This window comes from Palaemon carinicauda, chromosome 11 (genome assembly GCF_036898095.1).
Source record: "Palaemon carinicauda isolate YSFRI2023 chromosome 11, ASM3689809v2, whole genome shotgun sequence".
Taxonomy (NCBI): Eukaryota; Metazoa; Arthropoda; class Malacostraca; order Decapoda; family Palaemonidae; genus Palaemon; species Palaemon carinicauda.
The window spans coordinates 34,615,641-34,625,297 of NC_090735.1; positions in this window are offsets into that span (position 1 = coordinate 34,615,641).

Genomic DNA, 9,657 nt, shown 5'->3' on the forward strand with positions numbered 1-9,657 from the left:
CCAATGTTGCAGAATGTTGCAAGCTGCTGCTTAAGATGCTTTTGCAGTATGTTGCAAGATGCTGGTGTTACAACATTTTCAAGCTACAAGAAAAGATACCAATGTTGGAGAATGTAACAAAATGCTGTTGCAGAATGTTGCAAGACTCAGATGTTGCAAGGTGCTGATGTTAATGATCGTTGCAAGACGCCTGAGGTTGCAAGACGCTGATGTTGCAGAATGCTGCAAGGGTTTTCAAATGTTGAATGATGCTGATGTTGCAGAATGTTGCAAGGTGCTGATGGTGCAGAATGTTACAAGCTGCAGCTGCGAATGTTGCAAAATGTTATAAGCTGCAGATTGTGCTGAATGTCACAAGCTGCAGATGTATCCACATGTTGCCAAATGTTGCAAGTTACTGATGTTGCATAAGGTTGCAAGACGATGTTGCAGAATGTTGCAAGAGTTGTCAAATGTTGCAAAATGCTGATGTTGCAAAATATTGGAAGATGCTGATGTTGCAGTATGTTGGAAAATGCTGATGTTGCAGAATGTTGGAAGATAATGTTGCAAAATGTTGCAACATGAGGCATGATGCTGCCGTTGCAAGATTATGATGTAAGATGATGTTTCAAGATGCTGATGTGTCAGATTTTTTGCAAGATGCTGGTGTTGCATCTTGGAGAATGTTGGAAGCCACTGATATTGCTGAATGTTGGAAGCTGTTGCAGAATGTTTAAAGACGATGTTGCAGAATATTGCAAGATGATGTTGCAGAATGTTGCAAGACACTTATGGTGCTGAATGTTGCAAGATGGTGCTGGATGTGTCAAGATGCGGAGGGTGCTGAATCTTACAAGCTGCAGTTGTTGCAGAATGTTGCAAGATGCTGCCATTGAAATATGTTGCATGATGCTGATGTTGCAGAATGTGACAAGCTGCAGATGGTGCAAAATGTTGCAAGGTGCTGATGTTAAAAGATATTGCGAGACGAGATACCGATGTTGCAGAATGTTGCAAGATGCCAATGTTGCAAGATGCTGATGTTACAAGATTTTTGAAGAAGCTACAAGACAAGACGCCGATGTTGCAGAATGTTGCAAGACACCGATGTTGCAGAATGTTGCAAGACGCCAATGTTGCAGAATGTTGCAAGACGCCGATGTTGCAGAATGTTGCAAGACGCTGATGTTGCAGAATGTTGCAAGACGCTGATGTTGCAGAATGTTGCAAGACGCCGATGTTGCAGAATGTTGCAAGACACCGATGTTGCAGAATGTTGCAAGACGCCGATGTTAATGGTCATTGCAAGACGGCTGAGGTTGCACGACGCTGATGTTGCTGAATGCTGCAACATGTTGATGTTGTAGAATATTGCAAGATGTGGATGGTGCAGAATGCTATGAATCGGATGTTACATCATGTTTCAAGATGCTGATGTTGCAGATTTGTTGCAAGATGCTGAAGTTGCTTGTTGCATGTTGGAGAATGTTGCAAGCCACTGATTTTGCAGAATGTTGCCAGCTGCTGTAGAATGTTCCAAGACGATGTTGCAGAATATTGCAAGATGATTTTACAGAATGTTCCAAGACACTGATGGTGCTGAATGTTACGAGATGCTGAATCTTACAAGCTGCAGTTGTTGCAGAATGTTGCAAGATGCTGCCATTGAAAGATGTTGCATGATGCTGATGTTGCAGAATGTGACAAGCTGCAGATGGTGCAAAATGTTGCAAGATGCTGATATTGCAGAATATTACAAGCTGCAAATGGTGCAGAATGCTAAGAGGTGCGGATGCATTGGCATGTTGCAGAATTTTGCAAGATGCAGATGTTACAAGATTTTTCAAGATGCTGCAAAATGAGATGCCGATGTTGCAAGATGCTGCTGATGTTAAATGGTACAAGATGCGGATGTTGGAGAAAGTTACAAGCTGTGGATGTTGCAAGAGGATGAAATTGCCGAATGTTGCAAGAAGCTGATGTTGAATTTTGCAGGATTATGTTGCAAGATATTAAAGAAGCTACAAGACAAGATACCAATGTTGCAGAATGTTGCAAGATTCAGGATGCGCCAATGTTGCAAGATACTGATGTTACAAGATTTTTGAAGAAGCTACAAGACAAGATATCAATGTTGCAGAAGGTTGCAAGACGCTTATGTTGCAGAATGTTGTAAGATGCCGATGTTGCAAAATGTTGGAAGGTGCTGAAGTTAATGATCATTGCAAGACGGCTGAGGTTGCAAGACGCTGATGTTGCAGAATGCTGCAAGAGTTGTCAAATGTAGCAAAATGATGATGTTGCAAAATGTTGGAAGATGCTGATGTTGCAGAATGTTGCAAGAGAATGTTGCAACATGTTGATGCAAGATGCCAATTTAAGATGATGTTGCAGAATGTTGCAAGATGCTAATGGTGCATAATAATGCAATATGCTGATGTTGTAGAATATTGCAAGATGTGGATGGTGCAGAATGTTATGAATCGGATGTTACATCATGTTTCAAGATGCTGATGTTGCAGATTGTTGCAAGATGCTGATGTTGCATGTTGCATGTTGGAGAATGTTGTAAGCCACAGATGTTGCAAGATACTGATGTTGCATGTTGGAGAATGTTGCAAGCCACTGATGTTGCAGAATGTTTCAAGCTGCTGTAGAATGTTTCAAGACGATGGTGCTGAATGTGTCAGGATATGGAGGGTGCTGAATTTCACAAGCTGCAGTTGTTGCAGAATGTTGCAAGATGCTGCCATTGCAAGATGTTGCATGATGCTGATGTTGCAGAATGTGACCAGCTGCAGATGGTGCAAAATGTTGCAAGATGCTGATCTTACAAGATTTTTCAAGATTTTGCAAGACAAGATACCGATGTTGCAAGATGTTGATGTTGCAGAATGTTGCAAGATGCTGATGTTGCAGAATATTACAAGCTGCAAATGGTGCAGAATGTTAAGATCTGCGGATGTATTGGCATGTTGCAGAATGTTGCAAGATGCAGATGTTACAAGATTTTTCAAGATGCTGCAAGTTAAGATGCCAATGTTGCAAGATGCTGTTGACGTTGAATGTTACAAGATGCGGATGTTGCAGAAAGTCTGTGAATGTTGCAAGAGGCTGAAATTGCAGAATGTTACAAGAAGCTGTGGAATTTGGCAAGATTATGTTGCAAGATATTAAAGAAGCTACAAGACAAGATACCAATGCTGCAGAATGTTGCAAGATGCTGTAGAAGGATGCTCTTGCACAGAATGTTGCAAGATGCTAATGTTGCAAGATGCTGCAGTTGGAAGATGTTGCACAATATTGATGTTGCAAGATGCTGATGTTGCAGAATATTACAAGCTGCAAATGGTGCAGAATGTTAAGAGCTGTGGATGTATTGGCAAGTTGCTGAATGTTGCAAGATGCAGATGTTACAAGATTTTTCAAGATACTGCAAGATAAGATGCCAATGTTGCAAGATGCTGCTGATGTTGAATGTTACAAGATGCAGATGTTGCAGAAAGTTACAAGCTGTGGATGTTGCAAGAGGCTGAAATTGCAGAATGTTGCAAGAAGCTGATGTTAAATTTTGCAAGATTATGTTGCAAGATATTAAAGAAGCTACAAGACAAGATACCAATGTTGCAGAATGTTGCAAGCTGCTGCTTAAGATGCTTTTGCAGTATGTTGCAAGATGCTGATGTTACAACATTTTCAAGCTACAAGAAAAGATACCAATGTTGGAGAATGTAACAAAATGCTGTTGCAGAATGTTGCAAGACTCAGATGTTGCAAGGTGCTGATGTTAATGATCGTTGCAAGACGCCTGAGGTTGCAAGACGCTGATGTTGCAGAATGCTGCAAGGGTTTTCAAATGTTGAATGATGCTGATGTTGCAGAATGTTGCAAGGTGCTGATGGTGCAGAATGTTACAAGCTGCAGCTGCGAATGTTGCAAAATGTTACAAGCTGCAGATTGTGCTGAATGTCACAAGCGGCAGATGTATCCACATGTTGCCAAATGTTGCAAGTTACTGATGTTGCATAAGGTTGCAAGACGATGTTGCAGAATGTTGCAAGAGTTGTCAAATGTTGCAAAATGCTGATGTTGCAGAATATTGGAAGATGCTGAAGTTGCAGTATGTTGGAAAAGGCTGATGTTGCAGAATGTTGGAAGATAATGTTGCAAAAGGTTGCAACATGAGGCATGATGCTGCCGTTGCAAGATTATGATGTAAGATGATGTTTCAAGATGCTGATGTGGCAGATTTTTTGCAAGATGCTGGTGTTGCATCTTGGAGAATGTTGGAAGCAACTGATATTGCAGAATGTTGGAAGCTGTTGCAGAATGTTTAAAGACGATGTTGCAGAATATTGCAAGATGATGTTGCAGAATGTTGCAAGACACTTATGGTGCTGAATGTTGCAAGATGGTGCTGAATGTTGCAAGATGGTGCTGGATGTGTCAAGATGCGGAGGGTGCTGAATCTTACAAGCTGCAGTTGTTGCAGAATGTTGCAAGATGCTGCCATTGAAATATGTTCCATGATGCTGATGTTGCAGAATGTGACAAGCGGCAGATGGTGCAAAATGTTGCAAGGTGCTGATGTTAAAAGATATTGCAAGACAAGATACTGATGTTGCAAAATGCTGATGTTGCAAGATGCTGATGTTGCAAGATGCTGATGTTGCAAAATGTTTAAAGATGCTTATGTTGCAGAATATTACAAGCTGCAAATGGTGCAGAATGCTAAGAGCTGCGGATGTATTGGCATGTTGCAAAATTTTGCAAGATGCAGATGTTACAAGATTTTTCAATATGCTGCAAGATGAGATGCCGATGTTGCAAGATGCTGCTGATGTTGAATGCGACAAAATGCAGATGTTGCAAAAAGTTACAAGCTGTGTATGTTGCAAGAAGCTGAAATTGCAGAATGTCGCAAGCTGATGTTGAATTTTGCAAGATTATGTTGCAAGATATTAAAGCTACAATACAAGATACCGATGTTGCAGAATGTTGCAAGATGCCGATGTTACAGAATGTTGCAATATGCCGATGTGGCAGAATGTTGCAAGACGCCGATGTTGCAGAATGTTGCAAGACGCCGATGTTGCAGAATGTTGCAAGATGTCGATGTTGCAGAATGTTGCAAGACGCCGATGTTGCAGAATGTTGCAAGACGCCGATGTTGCAGAATGTTGCAAGATGCCGATGTTAATGGTCATTGCAAGACGGCTGAGGTTGCACGATGCTGATATTGCTGAATGCTGCAAGAGTTGTCAAATGCTGAGAAAATGCTGATGTTGCAAAATGTTGGAAGATGCTGATGTTGCAGAATGTTGCAAGAGAATGTTGCAACATGTTGATGCAAGATGCCGATGTAAGATGTTGCAGAATGTTGCAATATGTTGATGTTGTAGAATATTGCAAGATGTGGATGGTGCAGAATGCTATGAATCGGATGTTACATCATGTTTCAAGATGCTGATGTTTCAGATTTGTTGCAAGACGCTGATGTTGCATGTTGGAGAATGTTGCAAGCCACTGATTTTGCAGAATGTTGCCAGCTGCTGTAGAATGTTCCAAGACAATGTTGCAGAATATTGCAAGATGATGTTACAGAATGTTCCAAGACACTGATGGTGCTGAATGTTACGAGATGCTGAATCTTACAAGCTGCAGTTTTTGCAGAATGTTGCAAGATGCTGCCATTGAAAGATGTTGCATGATGCTGATGTTGCAGAATGTGACAAGCTGCAGATGGTGCAAAATGTTGCAAGATGATGATGTTACAAGATGTTGCAAGATTCTGATGTTGCAAAATGGTGCAAGATGCTGATGTTGCAGAATATTACAAGCTGCAAATGGTGCAGAATGCTAAGAGGTGCGGATGCATTGGCATGTTGCCGAATTTTGCAAGATGCAGATGTTACAAGATTTTTCAAGATGCTGCAAAATGAGATGCCGATGTTGCAAGATGCTGCTGATGTTGAATGCTACAAGATGCGGATGTTGGAGAAAGTTAGAAGCTGTGGATGTTGCAAGAGGATGAAATTGCAGAATGTTGCTAGAAGCTGATGTTGAATTTTGCAGGATTATGTTGCAAGATATTAAAGAAGCTACAAGACAAGATACCAATGTTGCAGAATGTTGCAAGATTCAGGATGCGCCAATGTTGCAAGATACTGATGTTACAAGATTTTTGAAGAAGCTACAAGACAAGATATCAATGTTGCAAGACGCTTATGTTGCAGAATGTTGTAAGATGCCGATGTTGCAAAATGTTGGAAGGTGCTGAAGTTAATGGTCATTACAAGACGGCTGAGGTTGCAAGACGCTGATGTTGCAGAATGCTGCAAGAGTTGTCAAATGTAGCAAAATGATGATGTTGCAAAATGTTGGAAGATGCTGATGTTGCAGAATGTTGCAAGAGAATGTTGCAACATGTTGATGCAAGATGCCAATTTATGATGTTGCAGAATGTTGCAAGATGCTAATGGTGCAGAATAATGCAATATGCTGATGTTGTAGAATATTGCAAGATGTGGATGGTGCAGAATGTTAGGAATCGGATGTTACATCATGTTTCAAGATGCTGATGTTGCAGATTGTTGCAAGATGCTGATGTTGCATGTTGCATGTTGGAGAATGTTGTAAGCCACAGATGTTGCAAGATACTGATGTTGCATGTTGGAGAATGTTGCAAGCCACTGATGTTGCAGAATGTTTCAAGCTGCTGTAGAATGTTTCAAGACGATGGTGCTGAATGTGTCAGGATATGGAGGGTGCTGAATTTCACAAGCTGCAGTTGTTGCAGAATGTTGCAAGATGCTGCCATTGCAAGATGCTGCCATTGCAAGATGTTGCATGATGCTGATGTTGCAGAATGTGACCAGCTGCAGATGGTGCAAAATGTTGCAAGATGCTGATCTTACAAGATTTTTCAAGATTTTGCAAGACAAGATACCGATGTTGCAAGATGTTGATGTTGCAGAATGTTGCAAGATGCTGATGTTGCAGAATATTACAAGCTGCAAATGGTGCAGAATGTTAAGATCTGCGGATGTATTGACATGTTGCAGAATGTTGCAAGATGCAGATGTTACAAGATTTTTCGAGCTGCTGCAAGTTAAGATGCCAATGTTGCAAGATGCTGTTGACGTTGAATGTTACAAGATGTGGATGTTGCAGAAAGTCTGTGAATGTTGCAAGAGGCTGAAATTGCAGAATGTTACAAGAAGCTGTGGAATTTGGCAAGATTATGTTGCAAGATATTAAAGAAGCTACAAGACAAGATACCAATGTTGCAGAATGTTGCAAGATGCTGTAGAAGGATGCTCTTGCACAGAATGTTGCAAGATGCTAATGTTGCAAGATGCTGCCGTTGGAAGATGTTGCACGATATTGATGTTGCAAGATGCTGATGTTGCAGAATATTACAAGCTGCAAATGGTGCAGAATGTTAAGAGCTGTGGATGTATTGGCAAGTTGCTGAATGTTGCAAGATGCAGATGTTACAAGATTTTTCAAGATACTGCAAGATAAGATGCCAATGTTGCAAGATGCTGCTGATGTTGAATGTTACAAGATGCAGATGTTGCAGAAAGTTACAAGCTGTGGATGTTGCAAGAGGCTGAAATTGCAGAATGTTGCAAGAAGCTGATGTTAAATTTTGCAAGATTATGTTGCAAGATATTAAAGAAGCTACAAGACAAGATACCAATGTTGCAGAATGTTGCAAGCTGCTGCTTCAGGATGCTTTTGCAGTATGTTGCAAGATGCTGATGTTACAACATTTTCAAGCTACAAGAAAAGATACCAATGTTGGGGAATGTTACAAAATGCTGTTGCAGAATGTTGCAAGACTCAGATGTTGCAAAGTGCTGATAATGATCGTTGCAAGACGCCTGAGATTGCAAGACGCTGATGTTGCAGAATGCTGCAAGGGTTTTCAAATGTTGAATGATGCTGATGTTGCAGAATGTTGCAAGGTGCTGATGGTGCAGAATGTTACAAGCTGCAGCTGCGAATGTTGCAAAATGTTACAAGCTGCAGATTGTGCTGAATGTCACAAGCTGCAGATGTATCCACATGTTGCCAAATGTTGCAAGTTACTGATGTTGCATAAAGTTGCAAGACGATGTTGCAGAATGTTGCAAGAGTTGTCAAATGTTGCAAAATGCTGATGTTGCAGAATATTGGAAGATGCTGATGTTGCAGTATGTTGGAAAATGCTGATGTTGCAGAATGTTGGAAGATAATGTTGCAAAATGTTGCAACATGAGGCATGATGCTGCCGTTGCAAGATTATGATGTAAGATGATGTTTCAAGATGCTGATATGTCAGATTTTTTGCAAGATGCTGGTGTTGCATCTTGGAGAATGTTGGAAGCCACTGATATTGCAGAATGTTGGAAGCTGTTGCAGAATGTTTAAAGACGATGTTGCAGAATATTGCAAGATGATGTTGCAGAATGTTGCAAGACACTTATGGTGCTATATGTTGCAAGATGGTGCTGGATGTGTCAAGATGCGGAGGGTGCTGAATCTTACAAGCTGCAGTTGTTGCAGAATGTTGCAAGATGCTGCCATTGAAATATGTTGCATGATGCTGATGTTGCAGAATGTGACAAGCTGCAGATGGTGCAAAATGTTGCAAGGTGCTGATGTTAAAAGATATTGCAAGACAAGATACCGATGTTGCAGAATGTTGCAAGATGCCAATGTTGCAAGATGCTGATGTTACAAGATTTTTGAAGAAGCTACAAGACAAGACGCCGATGTTGCAGAATGTTGCAAGACGCCGATGTTGCAGAATTTTGCAAGACGCCAATGTTGCAGAATGTTGCAAGACGCCGATGGTGCAGAATGTTGCAAGACGCCGATGTTACAGAATGTTGCAAGACGCCGATGTTGCAGAATGTTGCAAGATGCCGATGTTGCAGAATTTTGCAAGACGCCAATGTTGCAGAATGTTGCAAGACGCCGATGTTGCAGAATGTTGCAAGACGCCGATGTTGCAGAATGTTGCAAGACGCCGATGTTACAGAATGTTGCAAGATGCCGATGTTGCAGAATGTTGCAAGACGCCGATGTTGCAGAATGTTGCAAGACGCCGATGTTAATGGTCATTGCAAGACGGCTGAGGTTGCATGACGCTGATGTTGCTGAATGCTGCAAGAGTTGTCAAATGCTGAGAAAATACTGATGTTGCAAAATGTTGGAAGATGCTGATGTTGCAGAATGTTTCAAGAGAATGTTGCAACATGTTGATGCAAGATGCCGATGTAAGATGTTGCAGAATGTTTTAGATGCTGATGGTGCAGAATGTTGCAATATGTTGATGTTGTAGAATATTGCAAGATGTGGATGGTGCAGAATGCTATGAATCGGATGTTACATCATGTTTCAAGATGCTGGTGTTGCAGATTTGTTGCAAGATGCTGATGTTGCATGTTGCATGTTGGAGAATGTTGCAAGCCACTGATTTTGCAAAATGTTGCCAGCTGCTGTAGAATGTTCCAAGACAATGTTGCAGAATATTGCAAGATGATGTTACAGAATGTTCCAAGACACTGATGGTGCTGAATGTTACGAGATGCTGAATCTTATAAGCTGCAGTTGTTGCAGAATGTTGCAAGATGCTGCCATTGAAAGATGTTGCATGATGCTGATGTTGCAGAATGTGACAAG